We start from the raw sequence: 17,169 nt of genomic DNA, 5'->3' as shown, positions 1-17,169 counted from the left end.
GGGGTGGCAGTGGGTAAGATTGGTAGCCTTGTTACTTGCACACTATCATCTCTTTTGCTCTTCACAGCCCCGTGAGGTGGGCATTTGGTGGGCATCTGAGAGCAGCGTGCGGGCTAGAGGAGGCAGCCTTTCCAGGGGAGGTGGATTGGGGCACCATTAGCTGCATTTTCATATGCCAGGCTCTGTAGTAGACTTTGGGAGGAGGGAGACAACAAAGGCCCCTGGAGTCTGGCCCTCCCACCCTTCCCCCACTCCAGGCCTCTGCTTTCCCATCTGTCAAAAAAGTCTCCATCAGTGGTTTTCAAACTGTGTTCCAAGGCACCCTGTGGCCAAGAAGAGATTTCCACCACCCCTGAGAAAGGATACCCCTGAGGTTCCCCCTGGGACTCCAACCCTGTCCCTGTCTCCCCTTCAGGCCTGGCCCACACCTACAGGATGTGGCTGCCAAACGTAGGTGGGGAAGAGGAAGGCGTGGGGGGTCGTGCGCAGGAATCCACATCCTGGGGACCAGGAGATGGGAACTCCAGGCGCCTGTAGCCTAGCTTCCGGCTCCAACTAGGGAAGAAGCCTCAGCTGCCACCTCCCAGGATGCAGCCGCCTGGCTCAGAGCACAAAGCCCATCCCGGACATGGTGCCGGCACTTCCGCTTCCCTTCTGGTAGGGGAGACCCTCTGGAGCCTCTTGTTCAAGGCCCAGGTCCCCAGGCCTGGATTACTCACAGCTCTGGCTACCAAGTTCCCAGACAACCCAAGAACCTGGCAAGAGGGTAAAGCTGAGCCTGTGCTGGGCACTGAGGACCATGCCCTTGGGGAATTCACAAAGCCCCCATTATGTTTGCATGACTCTAACTCCAGTGTCAGAGACCCTCGTGTGGATCAGATGGACAGTTAGTGAGCGAAGCAGAATGGCGGGTCCTACGGCTGAGTGGAGCTCCCTTGCCCTGTCCCAAGGGCGCTGCTGCTACTTGGCCGTAGGCAGCTGTTGCCAGCCATTTTGTTTTTTAAGAGAAGCCAGAAATCTGGATTTTGATGTGAAATCTGCAGATTTGGGGAAAATTGGGAGAGCAAAACACATCCATAAACAGAGACAGCCTGTGGCCCACCAGTTAGTGATGCTACCTCGTTGACGGAAGCAACCACCACCTTACAGGTGATGAAACTGAGGCTGAGGGAGAGGAAGCGAGACGTGCAAGGCCCCCATGTGGTGCAAAGCAGGGCTCAGGCCAAACCCAGGTCTCCTGTTCCTGACTCGAGGGAGGAGACTTCCATTCCGCTGTACACTTGCTGAAAGAAAGAAGGAGGGAAGGAAGGAAAGAAGAAAGAAAGAAAGAGAGAGAGAGAGAGAAAGAAAGACAGAGAGAGAAAGAAAGAAAGAAAGAAAGAAGCTTTCATCTGTGGTCTGGTTAAACAAACAAGGGAACACTTGCAGGCCAGCCATAGAAAAGAACAAGGAAGCTCTGCAGGGACTGATAGGGGCCACTCTCCAAGGTGAGAAAGAGAGAGAGAGAGCTCTGCCATTTATGAGTATGTGTTTAAGGTGGAGAAAGAATATAAACATTTCTTTGCGTGTGTCTGCCTAGGCCATCCCTGGGAGAAGACTGGAGAAATGGACTAGGGGATGGGGTCGGAGATTTTCACTCCACACCCTTTGATGTATTTTTCCCCTCTTTGGTGTATTTTGATTGTTGGACCTGTGAGCAACAATCTTCAACAAGTGTATTGTTTTGGGTTTGTTTTCATTGCCCCCTCTTCTTCCCCTCGTGTCAGTCTCTGAGCCTGGGACATGAAGGGGGATTTGCAGGTGTCCTGGGGTCTGGGGCCAGCTCCCTGGGAACTAGAGAGGGTCGGGGAGGGGAGCTACCCCCATGAGGCCTGCTATGTGCCAAGGTCCTGTGCACTCGAGCCATTCAGTCCTCACAACTCTGGGAGGTGAGGCAGTTATGACCCCATTTTACAGATGAGGAAACTGAACCACATGACCAGACGTTATGGAAGCTGGCTCAGAATTCAGGGCCCAGGTTCCCAGGGTGTCCCTGCTCCTCCCTAGGGCTTTCCCTTTCTCCGCTGAAGATCCACAGCCTGAAGTCTGTCATGGCCCAGGCCAGGCCCCAGGCTCCTTCTTCAGACTCCTTCCTGAGAGAGTTAGTAGGGCAGTTCCTGGACCCCTAGCCACACCCTCACGCTCCTGCCCTCAAGCTGGGCTCAGAGCAGCTAGTTTCCTTCCGGAATGGCTCAACCCCAGGTCTGGAGACCATCTGGGTTCCAGCCAGAAGCATTTCCACCCCTGAACCTCCGGTCCAGCTGGGGGCTACACGGCCCCCAATGGAGCCTGTGTCTGGGATCCCCCAGTACATCCTGCCCAGGATAGGATTTGCAGGCAGGATACCTCAAGAATTCATGATGTCCCTTAGACAAGACACAGGATTGCCAGGAGATTAGCGCCCCATTGATTCCTCTGATAAAGAGACCAGAGAGGTTAGGTCATTTAGCCTAAAGTCACACAGCACATGGGGACTTTGGGCCAGTCACATCCTAGCCAGGTCTTGGCTTCCTACCCTGTAGAGGAGGAGAGAATGACACCTCTGTGATGGGGAAGAAGTGAGGGTCCACATGTGAACACAGAGATGGAAAAGATATGTTTCCCTGCCCTTAGAAGCTCAGGTTCCAGAGAAAAATAAACAGGTTTGACTTCGAGAAAGGGAACCTGAGCCCAGAGGACACCCCAGGCCAGCCTGGGAGCCAGCGAGGACTTCCTGAGGAAGGGGCGTATGGAAGGCCCGGGGACAGTGCAGTTAAACTGGGAAGCGTCCTTCTGCGGGGTGGGTGTAAGCCCTCAGGAGGCCAAGAGGATGACCAGACCAGGGCAGGAAGCCCCCAAGTGGGGCTTTCTGGGCGGAAGTGGAGGTGGGGTTCCTCAAGGTGGAGAATGAGGTCAGGGCTTGGCCGGTGCCAGCAGGTGATTCCTTCTGGCCAGTTCCTGCCCTGTCCAGGGAGGCCAGCCCACCCCCAGGGCCTTCCCCACCACCAGCAAGTAGTCAGGCCTGGGCTGCCCCATGCCCCCTGTGCTGACTCATGTCCGCCCAGTTGGCCCTGGCTGGAGGGAGGGGGCGGACCCCACTCCACGCTTGACCTTATCAGGCCTTGCTTGTGTCCAGCCGCCTGGACGTGGGCAGGGCCTCGGCACCTCCCCACCCCCTCCCTGGCCTGGCTGAGCAGGGCCTGCATGAGCTCATGGGAGCCCGAGGCGGGGACGGGCAGGCAGGGCAGTGGCCCAAGAAGGGAGGAGGGCAGTAGACTGGCTAGGGTGCCCTGTGGGGCTGCCCGTCAGCCCCCTGCCTGCTGGGACAGGGTTGGGCACGGGCTATTTTTAGTTCCCAAATGAGGAACGGAGAGACCCGGATGTAGCAGCTGCTATAGGGAGGATTGTCACTGCCACAACCTGCCCCGGGAGCACGCGCATGCACACACACACACGGACACACCCATACACTCAGCACTCATGTAAATCCATGAGCACATGCATACAAACATGCTCATGCACAGAGGTGTGCACACAGGATGCGCTCACACACATGCACAGAGACACACCCACGTATAACTACAGACATGCGTACACGTATCCTCATGTGCACAGGTCTGCCAAAATGCACAGAGGCCTGCACCCAAGACCCACCCAAGTGCACGCTCGGGGTGCACAGGCTGGCTGAGGCTCACACAGCTGTGCAAGCACCCCCAGGACCCCCACCTGTGTGCACACATACCTTGTCCTCGCTTGGGACACCTCAACCCTTTGCCGGCCCATCTAGGCCATGACCACACAGTGGGACCCACGTAGTGGCAGGGGGAAAATAGGGGGCTGTAGGTGCACAAAGGAGGTAGCATCTCAGCCTGGGGTGGTCAGGGAAGGCTTCCTGGAGGAGGAGGCTCCTAAAGGAATGATCAGTGAAGGATCTGCCTGTTTTAATGAAGTCTGGAGAGGGTAATTTTCTAGTGCCTATGCAAATAACAGCAACAGTCAACAGCCATAGCAGCTGCCAGGTGCCATGGCTCACACTATGCCAGCCCCTCCACCCCTCATCTCATTCCACCCTCTCAGCGCCTCACGGGACAAGTGCTATTATAACCACTATTTGCAGAGGAAGAAAGAGGCCGAGAGAGGTCTTGGCATACGGCTGGTGGGACTCACCCCAAAGCCCACGTTCAGGCACTGGTGGTGACTCTCTTCACCATCAGGGTGTCCAGTTATCTATCGCCGTGTAACAAGTGACCCCAAAAGTTGGTGGCTTAAAATAAGAGCAAGCAGTTGTTTTGCTCACAGATCTGCAAGTTAAGCAGAGCTCAGGGGGGAAGGCACATCCTTGCTCCAGATGGCATCAGCTGGGGCAACTCGACTGGGGGCTAGAGGACCCATTGGCTCTGTTGGGGTAGAGGCTGGGGGCCTCTGTTCCCCTCAATGTGGCCTTTCCATTGAGCTCTTGGGCTTCCTCACAGCATGGTGCCTGAGTTCTAAGAGTGAGCGTCCTGGGAGATGGACTGTGGAAGGAAGCTGCTGTTTCTTACAGCCTGGGTCTGACACAGCATCGCTTCCACCATTTTGCCCAAGCATCCACAGAGCCCAGATTCAAGGGAAGGGGACACAGACCTCCACCCCTCTGTAAGAAGACTGTCAAATAGCAGGGGGCAGGAAATATTCTAAAACCACCAAAGTAAAGATGGAGGTGGCCCCGAAGCAGGCAACCTCTGTCTAGCCCAGATGCCCCTGTCCTGCTCCAAACCTCAGCCCTCCAGCCGGGCCTAGCAGATCAGTCCTAGAGCAGGTGGGGCCGTTTCCTCCATCCTCACCCTGCCCTCTCCATTCATGTCTCCTTTCGTGCCATGAACAGAGGGACCACTGTGTGTGGCTACAGAGGCCCAACTGGCCTGGCACCTTGGCTGCAATGGGGCAGCCTCAGCGGGGCAGAGGAGCTGGATGCCCAGGTTGGGGAGGCGCCTCCCTCCTGCCAGAGCTCTCCCAGGGCCCCGCAGGGTTCCCCCCATTCTAGCTACTCTGTTTTCTCCTTGCCCACCCCAGGGGGACACAGGGTTTGGGAGTGGTTGCTCCTGGGTCACCCCAAGTGAGACTCCAGTATAGATGTCCTTTCCAAGGACCCCTCTCCCTATGCCCTAAAATTTCATGATTCTGGGGTTGGAAGTATTCAACACTATAAACCCCAGAAGTCTATCTCCATGCTTGTCTCCTTCTCATGAATCTAAGTTTCTAATACGTTTCGACTCAGTTTCATAAAACCAATTGAATTGTAAACGAGCTCACACTCTGACCCAGTAATTCTCCTTCTAAGGAATCTTCTGTGCTCCAGAAATCCTCAGGCATATGCAAAAGAGACAGTGCAAAGATGTTCATAGTAGCGTTGCATATCATCGAGAAAAGCTGGAAAATACCTGCACGTCCATCCACGAGAGCTTGTTAAATAAGGGATATAGAGTCACACGGCGGACTACCTGCAACCACTAGAACGGATGAAGTCGCTGTAGGAGTAAAAACCTGGAGCCCTCTCCCAGCTACAGTGGGCAGGGAGTGGTAGCCATTTACAGAACATTACGTGCGGTGCGTGCCTATTTAAGTTTGAAGGACTTCCCTGGTGGCGCAGTGGTTAAGAATCCACCTGCCAATGCAGGGGATACGGGTGTGAGCCCTGGTCCGGGAAGATTCCACATGCCGCGGAGCAACTAAGCCCATGCGCCACAACTACTGAGCCTGCGCTCTAGAGCCCGCGAGCCACAACTACTGAGCCCGTGTGCCACAACTACTGAAGCCCGCGCACCTAGAGCCCGTGCTACGCAACAAGAGAAGTCACCGCAATGAGAAGCCCACGCACCGCAACGCAGAGTAGCCCCCGCTCGTCACAACTAGAGAAAGCACGCACGCAGCAACGAAGACCCAACGCAGCCAAAAATAAATTAATTAATTAATTAATTTTAAAAAGTTTGAAAAGCACAGTCTCTTGTATACAAGAGAGTTCTGTGTGGGGGAACGGAGAGAAGCCGTGGAGGGCCAGACAGGGGACTGGGAAGGGCCCTGCAATTGGAGTGTGTGTTGGTTTCCTGGGGCTGCTCTAACAAACAACCACAAACTGGGTGGCTAAAAGCAACAGACATCTATTCTCATAGTTCTGAAGGCCAGAAGTTGGAAGCTAGGTGTCGTCAGAGCCAGGCTCCCTCTGAAGGCTTAGGGGAGAACCCTTCTCAGCCTCTTACAGCTTCCGGTGGCTCCTGCCACCCTGGGCTCGTGACAGCATCCCTCCGGCCTCTGCTCCGTCTCACTCTGTCTCTCTGCTTCCTGCCTCCGTGTTTCCGTTTTCAAATCCTTCTCCTTTCTCTTATAAGGACATTGTCCTTGGATTTAGGACCCACCCAATTCCAGGATGATCTTATTTAGAAATCCTTATTTTAATTACATCTGCCGAAAGAAAACAAAAAAAACCTTATTCCAAATAAGGTCACAGATTGAGATTCTGGGTAGACATGAATTTGGGGGACACTATTCAACCCACTCAGGGGGACAGGTGAATGTGCTTTCCTATAATGAAGGTGTGTTTATGGACTTAGATTTTATGTGTGTTATTTCATTTTAATTAAAAAAATTCTAAAATCCCAGAAGACCAGATGTCTTCCAACATCTTCTGTCTCCCAGGGCCAGCATCTCAGGTTTCCTGGGAGGCCCAGTCCCCCCAGCAATGAGGTAAAAATGGTCACCGTGGACAGGACTGTGCTCTCCCACATCGGCCCTGGCTGACCAGGCTGGCAGTCGCCGGGGGTCCTCAGACCTCCAGATCACTAGCCTCCCGTGTTACTGGAGAGATGGCCACTGGTGTTCACAGCCCAGGACCTCCCGAGGGGATGAGCTGAGCACCCAGGGTGTGGTGGTGGCAGGGAGGGGAGTGGTGGGCTGGGGGCTCCACATGGCACAAACGACCCACTCACCCATTAAAAGTCTCCCCAGGGTCATGGGCATTCATTGATCCCAACCCCTCATTTTATACATGGGGAAACTGAGGCTGGAAAAGAAGAAAGGATTTGGCCAAGGTCATCTCCTGAACTAGAAGCCATGTGTCCTGTCCCACTGCTTCTCAGCAAGGACCTGCCCCCAACTCTCCATGCCCACCAGCTGCAGCCCCCAGTGTTTCCACTGGAGATTCATTCTTCCCAGTTGATCCTGTGAGGCAAGCAGGACAGTGAGGTAGGTGAGGGAATCCGAAGCTCAGACCAGTGAGGGGCAGAGGGAGTCAGAACCAGCTGGGCCTGTCCTGTCCGGTCAGCAGACACTGACCACAGGGCCCTCGGAGCCAGCGCGGAGCTGGGCACCAACGACACCCATCGCCCAGTGCGCACTGGGGCTCAAACAGACCCACACAACAGAGGCCGGAAGGAGGGCCCAGCAGCCCTCTTCGCCCTGCCTGGCCTCGTGGTCTGTCCTCCTTCCTCTGACAGACCCTGCCCTGCCCCTTGCCCTGTCCCCTGCCGACTGCAGGCTGTGTGATGGCCAGGGCCCAGGACAGAGCAGGGTTTGACAACAGTAGCGACAGTAACACCCCTACCTGCGTCTGGGACTCTGGCGGGCCTTGCCTGTGTGTCCCCCTGCTCACACGGGGGGCTGGGGTGCAGGGGCCGAGGAGAGGGCTCCCCAGTCACAGGCTCCCGGTGCGCTTGACCGAGCCCCTCTGAGTCTCGGTAGTTAATTAACCAACAGGCTGTTTAAAAGTTAACGACAGCAGAACGGCGGGGGGGGGGCGGGGGGGAAAGGCTTAACCCGTGATGGGGGCACGGAGGAGGAGCTCACCCCTTCCCAGGAGACCCCTGGACCCTGTGACGCAGGTGGGGATGTGAAGGAGGCTGGCTCTGTACCCCCACCCCTCCCAGCCTCCCCTGGTCTCTAAGGAAGGGGGGCTGCACTCACATGGAGGGCTGGGGGTGTAAGATGGGGCAAGAGGTTTCCTCCAAGGACAAGAGTTCCGGGCCTAGGGAATTCCCTGGCGGGCCAGTGGTTAAGACTCCGCACTTCCACTGCAGGGGCGTGGGTTCAACCCCTGGTCGGGGAGCTAAGATCCCGCATGCCGCACGGTGCGGCCAAAAAAAAAAAAAGAATCCCCGGCTTAGGTCAGACCTCCACCCACAAGCACTTACCTGGGCAGTGTGACCTTAGGTGAGTCACCCCCCTGACCAGCCTCAGTTTCCTCATCTGCAAAACGAGGGCACGAACAGCAGGTTGGTTTGCAGATTCTCTGAGATGATGTGTGCCAAGTGGATGTCACGAGCTGGGTGCCTAGTAGGTGCTCACGACGTCCTCCTGGAGACCCAGACACCCTAAGGCCTGGCACTGAGTCTCTCCACCCCCCACGGCAGGGTCACTCTCTTCATAACAGTCAAGTTCGATTCCAGCCCCCAGGGAAGAGAAAGTGTCCCTTCCTCCAGGGCCAGGTGGGGAAGGTGAATCAGATCCCTCACCTGGGCTGATTCACACCTGTGCGGGCAGGGAGGAGACAGGCAGACAGACAGACAGGGACATATTCCTTCCTTCCGCTGGTGCAGCCACATCCACGGTCCAAAACTGACTGGTTCTGGCCTGCCCACGCTGGAAGGGGGAATTCTCGATGACCCCCGCAGAGGGGATGGTGTATTCCCGAGGCCCGGAGAGGGGCAGGGCTGCCCCCCTCACGCAGTACACCGGAGGCAACACCACAGGCGGGGGGCGGCACTCCACCCTCTTTCTTCTATCTCCCCCTGCACCGTTAGGTAACAGAGCCCTGCCCTGCCCGCCAGCCCAGCCAGCTGCCTCCTCTCCCTCCAAAGGTGCCCAGGAGGCCAGTGAGTGAGGTGTGGGTGACTCAGGGGTGGGAAAGGCCCATGAAGTCATCCAGCAGCCCCGGCCACCTGCGGAGTTCAGGAGCCTGTCTGGCCCCTGGACTCACCGGCCAGGGAGTTCCCCTGGGAGGGGACTGTCTGCACCCCAGCTCTGTCCCCCATCCCGGCTGCAGGATGGAGACGGCCCTGACTACAAGCCTCTTCGCCCACCCAGCCTCTTTTCTTCACAGCCCCGCCAGGGAGAAGAGAGAAAAAGGCTCCTCAAACGGGCCCAGGGCCCGGGGCTGTGCCGGAGAGTCAGGGAACATGACTCCGATTCCTTTTATTACTTGCTGGGCACTCCACCTGAGCATTCTAAGCTTTTAGTACTGTGATCATCGGAAAAGTTAAATAGAGTGTTACCTGGGGCCAAAGTCCCAGACACTGGAGTAAGAGAGATGTGGGTTTAAATCCTGGCATGCTGTGGCCACAAGGCTTGGAGTCATTCATAGACCCTCTCTGGGCCTCAGTTTTCTCATCTGTAAAATGGGAGTCTTGAAGCTACCTGGGCTGGTGGCTGGGAGGATAAAACGAGTGGACGTGTCAGAGTCCTGGCAAGAAACAGACATCAGGGATTTTAGAAGAAATCCTGGGGAAGGAACCACTCCGAGCTGTGGGCTGATGAGGTGTGAAGCACATGGAGAGAGACATCCAAGGAGCTGTGAGCATCCCCAGACCCGAGGAGGGGCAAGGAGGCATAAGGGTCTGCAAGCCAATGAGAGGGGAGGCAGGGCAGAAGGCCACACACAGAGGGGCTCCGGTGTGGTGGGCCCAGCGGGGACCAAGGAGGGAGCAGGGGACAAATACACCCTCTTCCCTCCTCCCAGCCTCCCATCCACCCATGCCTCCCACTGGATGAAACCCACTGGAAGCTGCTGAGAACCCACTGCCCCGAGAATCCACTGGATGGGGCAGCCGATGGGCAAGCCGAGATGAGCAGAGAGAGGGCCTGGGGGGCAACAAGTAGAGAATAATCCAAATAATGTGAACATGGCTTCAGTCAGCAAATGTTTACTGAGCACAGCCATGGCCAGGCTTAGTTCTGGGCCTGGGGGACAGAGTGGTGACCAAGACAGACCAAGTCCCCACTCCACGGAGGGGAGTGAGGCAGAGTAAGGGAGGTGACTGGACCACAGGAGATGTTTTAACCCGAGGAAGTCCCTACAGGGCAGCCAGAGACCATCAGCACAGATGGGGAAATGAGGCCTGGAGGGAGGCAAGGGCTTGCCCAAGGTCACCCAGCAAGTCAGTGGCACAGGGAAGCTCCCCGCCACGCCCCACCATTCTTCCAAGGCCCAGGAGGTTGCTCCAGGGATTCCCAGGCTGCCAGCGCCTCGCCTGGCCTTCTGCTCCCTCTGGTCATTCTGGGCTCTAAACCGAGTTGTAGCAGGGTGGGCACAGCCAGTGAGGGAACCCCCAGTGGGGAGTGGGCCGTGTAGGGAGCGACGTGCTTGCATTCCCAGACAGGACGGCACATTCCTGCTGAGGAGCCACTGTGCCACCCACCCTGCCCTGCCTGCTCCCCGGCGCACAGAGCCATTGTCTGTCTGCCACAGACATTTTGAGCAGCCGCTGCCCCTAGCCTCCAACACCGCCCCACGCCCGCCGGTTGCCAGGTGAGGCTCCACAAGCCAGAGCACCCCTGTCCTGGTCCCGGGCCCCAAAGGGCAGCCACACAATCTGTCTTGGAACCAAGCAAGGATCAGAGAGGGGAGATGACTTGCCCCAAGTCACAGAGGCCAAAATCCAAATCCCTGGACCCCCAGTTAATGACTCCTCCTTAAGAATTCCTCCCCTGGGAATTCCCTGGTGGCACAGTGGTTAAGAATCCACCTGCCAGTGCAGGGGACACAGGTTCGAGCCCTGGTCCGGGAAGATCCCACATGCCGCGGAGCAACTAAGCCTGTGCTCTAGAGCCCATGAGCCACAACTACTGAGACCGCATGCCACAACTACTGAAGCCCATGCTCCACAACAAGAGAAGCCACTGCAAATGAGAAGCCCTTGCACCACAATGACACTTGCCACACCTAGAGAAAAGCCCGCGCGCAGCAACAAAGATCCAACGCAGCCAAATAAATAAATAAATTTTTTTAAAAAATGAATTCCTCCCTTTCTTAACCCCTGCACTGCTGGGCTACTGGACAGAGCAGCTCACAGCTCCTCCCATGGGCCAGGCCTGTGCTAGCTCTTGACAACCCCGGCTCACCTCACCCTGCCAGAGTGTGAATATCCCCATTTTACAGTCCAGGAAGCCAACGCAGGGAGGAAGGAGCTTGCCAAGGCCATCCACTGAGGAGTACCCAAGATGAGGTCTAGCCCAGGTCGTGAGTCCCAGCCCACGCTCTCCTACTGCAGGAATAGCTCCAAGTCCCATCCAGGGGTAAAGTGTTCACACAAATCTTCACGGTGAGGATGTGTGCCTGTTACACAAAGGAAGGGCAGCCTATCAGAGATTGTTCACTCATCTGTCACATGTGTTCCCAGCCCACGTCCCAGGCAAGGCGCAGCTGGGAGCTGGGATGCAGAGTGAGGACTCAGGGCAGTCCTGGCCCTGGGGGAGATGGGAGCCCCTTAGAGAGAAAACAATGGATGCAGGGCTTCCCTGGTGGCGCGGTGGTTAAGAATCCACCTGCCAATACAGAGGACATGGGTTCGAGCCCTCTTCCGGGAAGATCCCACATGCTGCAGAGCAACTAAGCCCGTGAGCCACAACTACTGAATCTGCTCTCTGGAGCCCACGAGCCACATCTACTGAAGCCCGCGCACCTAGAGCCCGTGCTGCGCAACAAGAGAAGCCGCCGCAACGAGAAGTCCGCGCACCGCAATGAAGAGTAGCCTCCACTCACCGCAACTAGAGAAAGCCTGCGTGCAGCAACGAAGACCCAACGCAGCCAAAAGTAAAAATAAATAAATTTATAAAAAGAAAACAATAGATGCAGATGGGGGGGTCAGATAATAAATGTTCTATGGGCAGTAGGACTACCCTGTCTAAAATATCAACCCCTAGGGACTTCCCTGGTGGTCCAGTGGTTAAGACTCCAAGCTTCCACTGCAGGGGGCACAGGTTCGATCCCTGGTTTGGGAACTAAGATCCTGCATGCCTCGCGGCATGGCCAAAAGGAAAAATCAACCCCTAAGATGACAACCTCCAATCCCCCTCCCCTGGTTTCTATTTTTCCTCAGCAGTCACAATGACCTCTTCTAACCCCTGCAGGGTAGATCAGGACACGTGTCCTTATTTCCCTCCTAAGAGGCTTTGCACGCGCTATCCTCCCGGGACCCCTCACAGAAGCCTCCAGGCCCCTTTCCTCACTTCCTTCAGGGCTCATCTCCCTGACCCTGCGTCCATGGCTTCCTAGCTCTTCCCTTTCTGATTTATCACACGTTTTCTTGTCTTTCTTGTTTAATGGCTGCCCGCCCCTGCTAGATTAGAGGGTGTATGAGACTTGGGCTTTTACCTCCCACTGTATGAAGCAAAATCAAAATTGACAATTAGATTTTTTAGCTCAACATACCCTCAAAACCGGCTCCAAGATCAAGACACAGGTCACTTCCGGCCCCCAGAGGCATCCTTCTTCTCCCTCTGGTCAGTATCCAGTCCCTGCCCAAGGGGAACCATCCGCCTGCTCTTGACCTTCGCACATGTGGAGCCACAGCGTGTGCTCCTTCCACGCCCTGGCTTTTTGCCCGCCGACTGAGATTCATCCATATAGCTGTCTGTGGGCAGTAAGGGGGACCGGTGGGTTTTAGCTTAAGCAGCTGGGTGGACAATGGTGCCATTTACTGAGCTGGAGATGGCCGTGGAGGAGCAGGTTTGGGGGTCCCAAGCTCTGTTTCGGGCCAGGGGAGTAGAGGAGGCGGCCCAGCACGGGACTGGGTCGGACAACATCGGCTCATCGATGCCGTTAAAGCCTGAGAGGAGGGACTGTGCGAGTTGGCCCTGCTCCTGAGGGAATCATCTCTTTCTGCCACACATTCAGGGCCACCTGCTCTGGGTCAGGCCTTCCTAACCGCTCCCCACTGGGAGGCCCCTGAAGGACCCAGTTTGGAAACTAACTCCTATTTCAGGAGAGGAGTTGGGGCCCAGCAAGGGAGAGTGGCTCAACCAAGATCACACAGCTGGTTAGCGTTCAGCCGGAACTCCTTGCTCTGCCCTGAAGACCCCTGCCCAACCTTCTACATGTGCCAGATCGACTGGGAGCAGCCCGACTGGCACCCAGGTGAGGGTCTAGCCCACAGTGAGGGTCTGGGTTAGCTGGGAGGTATTCAGAGTAGCAGAGTAACCCATGAAGGCTCCCTGTAGGAAGCAGGCCTGGTGCTGGGCCAGAGGAGCCGGGGGCAGTGTAACCCTCACCTGAGGTCATGTCTCCCCAGCACTGACATTGCAGCTCCGGGCCACAAAGCTGGAGGACTAGGCAAGCCGAGGCGGAGCCAGGTAGGCGGCTGGAAATAGGTCACCAGCCCCAAGGCCAACCGCCTCCAGCAGCCAAAGGCCCCTGGAAGATGACTGGTTCCCGTGTGCCTTGGATGCCAGAGTGAGAAGCCATCAGGGTGGGGAAGGTGCCCATTGCTGATGGTCCAAGTGCCTCATTTTACAGATAGGGAAACTGAGGCCTGGAGAGGGCAGCACCTCCCCCCAAGCTTACATAGCTGGTGAGGGGCAGATCCTGGGAGGAACCCAGCCCTCCGAGTGTGTTCCCCGGGACACTATGCCCAGCCGAGGGCCACGGTCCCCAGTGCCCTGTCGGGTTAGGATGGTAAGGGAGGCATGAGGGATGGAGGAGGGCTGGGTTCAGGAGAGGGACCTGGAGGCTGCAAGGCCAGGCGGTGCAGGCTCCCAGGAACTCACAGTCTGCTGGGGGGTGGGGGTTGAGGGAGTACAACTCAGATTGTATCTGCATTTATCATCTGTCCTCACACAGGATGTAAGCCCCCGGTGGGCAGAGTTTCATTCACGGCTGGAGTCCAGCACCTAGTGCAATGCCTGGCACATAGTAGGTGCTCAATAAATACTTGAATCAGTGACTGAATCCATAGAAGGGCAGAGCAGGACTCTAAAACTGTCCTCTGTACACATGATGGCATTGAAGACCAGGGATGGGGGAGGTGGTCAGAACCCACTCACCATTCTTCTCCTCCCCGCCATCAGCCTGCCCTGCTTTGGGCGTCCCCAGACCAAGGCCCCTCCCAACTCAGTCCTGACTTCCAGCCTGTTCCTTGCCTCTTCCCACAGCTCTTCCTTCCCCAGGGGCTTTTTGGGAGCAAGCGGGAGGAATTCCTGGCCACAAGTCAGGGGAGGTGCCCCGGCAGGCGGAAGGCAGCGAGCACATGCCAGGGACCGCTCCAAATTCCAGCTCCCACGAGCCTCTGGGAGCGAGCCAAGCGGGACCACGTGGGGGAGGCAGGGACGCCCTCCCTACAGGAGCCAGGAGGGCACAGGGGAGCCTGGAGAAGGGCCAGGGGGCTGCAGGAGCAGACGGTCAGAGTGAACGTGGTCAGGGTCCCACAGGAGGATAGCTCAAGGCCTCCAATACCCTGATGGGAAGACTGAGGCTCCCTGGCATCAAACTCTGAGGTTCTGACCCAGGATGCTGTGGGGCAGGGGGTGGGGGAGATAGTCTATGACCAGACGCCAAGTGTCTGGGGGAGAAGCTGGATAACATGAGACCCTGTGGAAAGATCCGTGGACCAGCAGCAGGAAGTTGTGGGTGAAGGGCTCTTGGACTGCCCCTGTCCTCAGTGGGTCCAGGAAAGCCCTCCCTCCCTGGCTGCGCCCAAAGTCCCCACTTGTTCATGGGGGCGGGGAGGTGCCCTCGGTGGGCCCAGCACTCTCAGCCACTGTGAGTTCTGTGGGCAACGGGGCGTCCCAGGGAGGGAAGGGGGTGGCAGAGTTTGTGGAAGACTCTTAGCCTGGCCTCTTCTGGGTCCCCCTCGCAGTCCTGGGTCAGGGCCAGGTGCCATGAACTCAGACAGTGGCCCCTGCCCATCTGTCAGCACCAGAGCTGCCGCCAACACACACACCAGCACACCCGGCCTGCTACGGCACCACCCCACCCCACCCCCAGTGGCTCCTCCTGGCCCACCCCCGGCTCCTGTGGCATCCTCAACACAAGATGTGACATCAGACCTACAGGCAACTGGATCCAGACTTCCAGGACCACAGCATCTTGGAACTAGAAAATTCTAGAACCATGGGTTCTTACAATCAGAAAATTCCAGGACCATCAAATATCGGAACATTTTCATTCCACCCCCCCAAGGCTCTTAGAACCAAATAATTTCAGAGATGCAGCGTCTTGCAACCAAAGATCAGAACCACAGAAACTTGGATTTCCATGGTTTGGAGTTCTGGGAGCAAGGGCTCTTAGAAGCAGAAAATTCCCAAACAACAATCTCATTATCCCAGAGGACAGGAGCCCTGGGTTCTTCCCACCACCCAGACTAACAGACATCCAGGAACCAGCCAGGCCTTGGTGGGGTCGTTCCACAGTCCCCTGCCTCGGGGAGGTCTCTCTGCTCCCGGAACAGCAAAGGCAGGAAGGGAGACGGGGAAGAGAGGGGGCGCTTCTGAGCAAACCGAAGGAGAGAGGGTCTCTCCTCCAGGCCCTGGGCGGCTTCCTTTGCCGAGAGAGAAGCAGAAGAGAAAGAAAGCCCTTGATGCCACAGGTTTGGGCGGCGGGTATGTAGTCACAGGGGGTGGCAGGATCTACCCCCTCCCTGGCTGCAGGAGCTTGGAATTTTCTCCTGGCAGGAAGGGCCCACCCTCCTAGGAATGGAAAACAATCCTTGGCATCTGGCCCCCGAGGCATACAAGATTTTTGACAATCAAGCATTATTATCCTCCCTGCCTCACCCCAGCCCAGTGCAGAGGGGAAACCGAGGCAGGTGGGGTCTCTGTCTAAACCAAGAACCTGAATCTGCCCCTGGCAGATTCCAGCCGTCTGCTTTCCTGACCGTGGAATGTCAGAGCTGAGACAGCCACTGGGGAGAGGCCTGGGTCAGGTCTGGCAGGGCACATGGGATCTGAGACCAGAGAAGGCAGCCATTTACCCAAAGTCACCCAACACGGTACAGCAGAGTCCCTTATTCCTTCCACTAAGGCTCACTTCTAGGGCCTCCTCCTCCAGGAAGTCTTCCCAGATCATGTTCCCCTGGGCCTCTTTGCCCTTTGAGACTTTACTGTTCCACCAAGCAGAGTGCTCTTAATTACTCAGGCTTTGTTTTCTAAGTATTTTGTACAAAGATGTCTCATATTCCCAACCTATGCTGTGATGGTGTCTCCCCACTGGCCTGGAACCAGAAGCCTTGAGCTGAGGCCTCCATGCCCCCACTCAAACACCTCCATGGCTCCCCACTGCCCAGGGACAAAGTCTAAGGCAGACTGGCACTCAGTTAGAGCTTTGTGGCTACACTCCAGCCTCATCCCTTGATCCCACCAGGCATGGGTATCACTGAGTTCCAGGCAGCCCCGCCAGGCCATCTCTCTGCAGCCCACTCCCCTCCCCGCTCCGTCCCCAGCCAGAGCATCCTCATCTCTAAGGCTTCAGCAAGGCCACCTGCCTGGGGCCAGTGCCTCCTCTGCGCCACCTTGGGTTTCCCCTCTGCAGCCTCACTGCACTGCCTGTGGCAGCCTCTGCCCAGACACCCACTCCCCGAGGCTGGGGAGGCTGGGCTGGGACTCACCCAGTCTGGGTCTTAGACCGACACCAATAGTGAGTCTTTACTGAGGGCCCGCTGCTGGTCTCGGCCCCTCACATACCTTTGCTCATCAAATCCCAGCAAGAGCCACAGAAATAGATTCTGGTCTGATCATGCCCATTTTTCAGATGATGAGACCAAGGCACAGTGTGCCTGAATTGCTTCCTCAGAGTCACACAGTCAGTGGCAGAGCTGGGATAGGTGCCCTGAAAGCCCAGCTCCAGAGCCCACGTGCTGTCCCGTTAGGTTGCATTGTCCAGGGAGAGGGAAGGACAGAAGTGCTGGGCCCACAACACTGGGGAGTCTTAGGGCATCCTGGAGCCAGAGACCACATAGCTCGACCGCCTAAAGCTCCGAGAGGGCATGGCCCTTGTTTCAGGATTCCCTCGGCCCACATAATTATACACAGAGAGACACACACAGATAGTCACACATACTCACACAGACTTGGACGCAAGCCCCCGGCCCCTGGGACCGGCTGCAGGAAGTCCTCAGCTGCCCAAGCCTTTTTCACTTCAGCTTTTCCTAAATTTGCTTTGAGGAAGTTGCTGCTGCCTTGGAGTTCTCCCCT

This window comes from Mesoplodon bidens (genome assembly GCF_964165515.1).
Source record: "Mesoplodon bidens genome assembly, chromosome: 11".
Lineage (NCBI taxonomy): Eukaryota > Metazoa > Chordata > Mammalia > Artiodactyla > Ziphiidae > Mesoplodon > Mesoplodon bidens.
The sequence above is the reverse complement of the archived record's forward strand: the minus strand, read 5'-3'. Positions refer to the sequence as shown.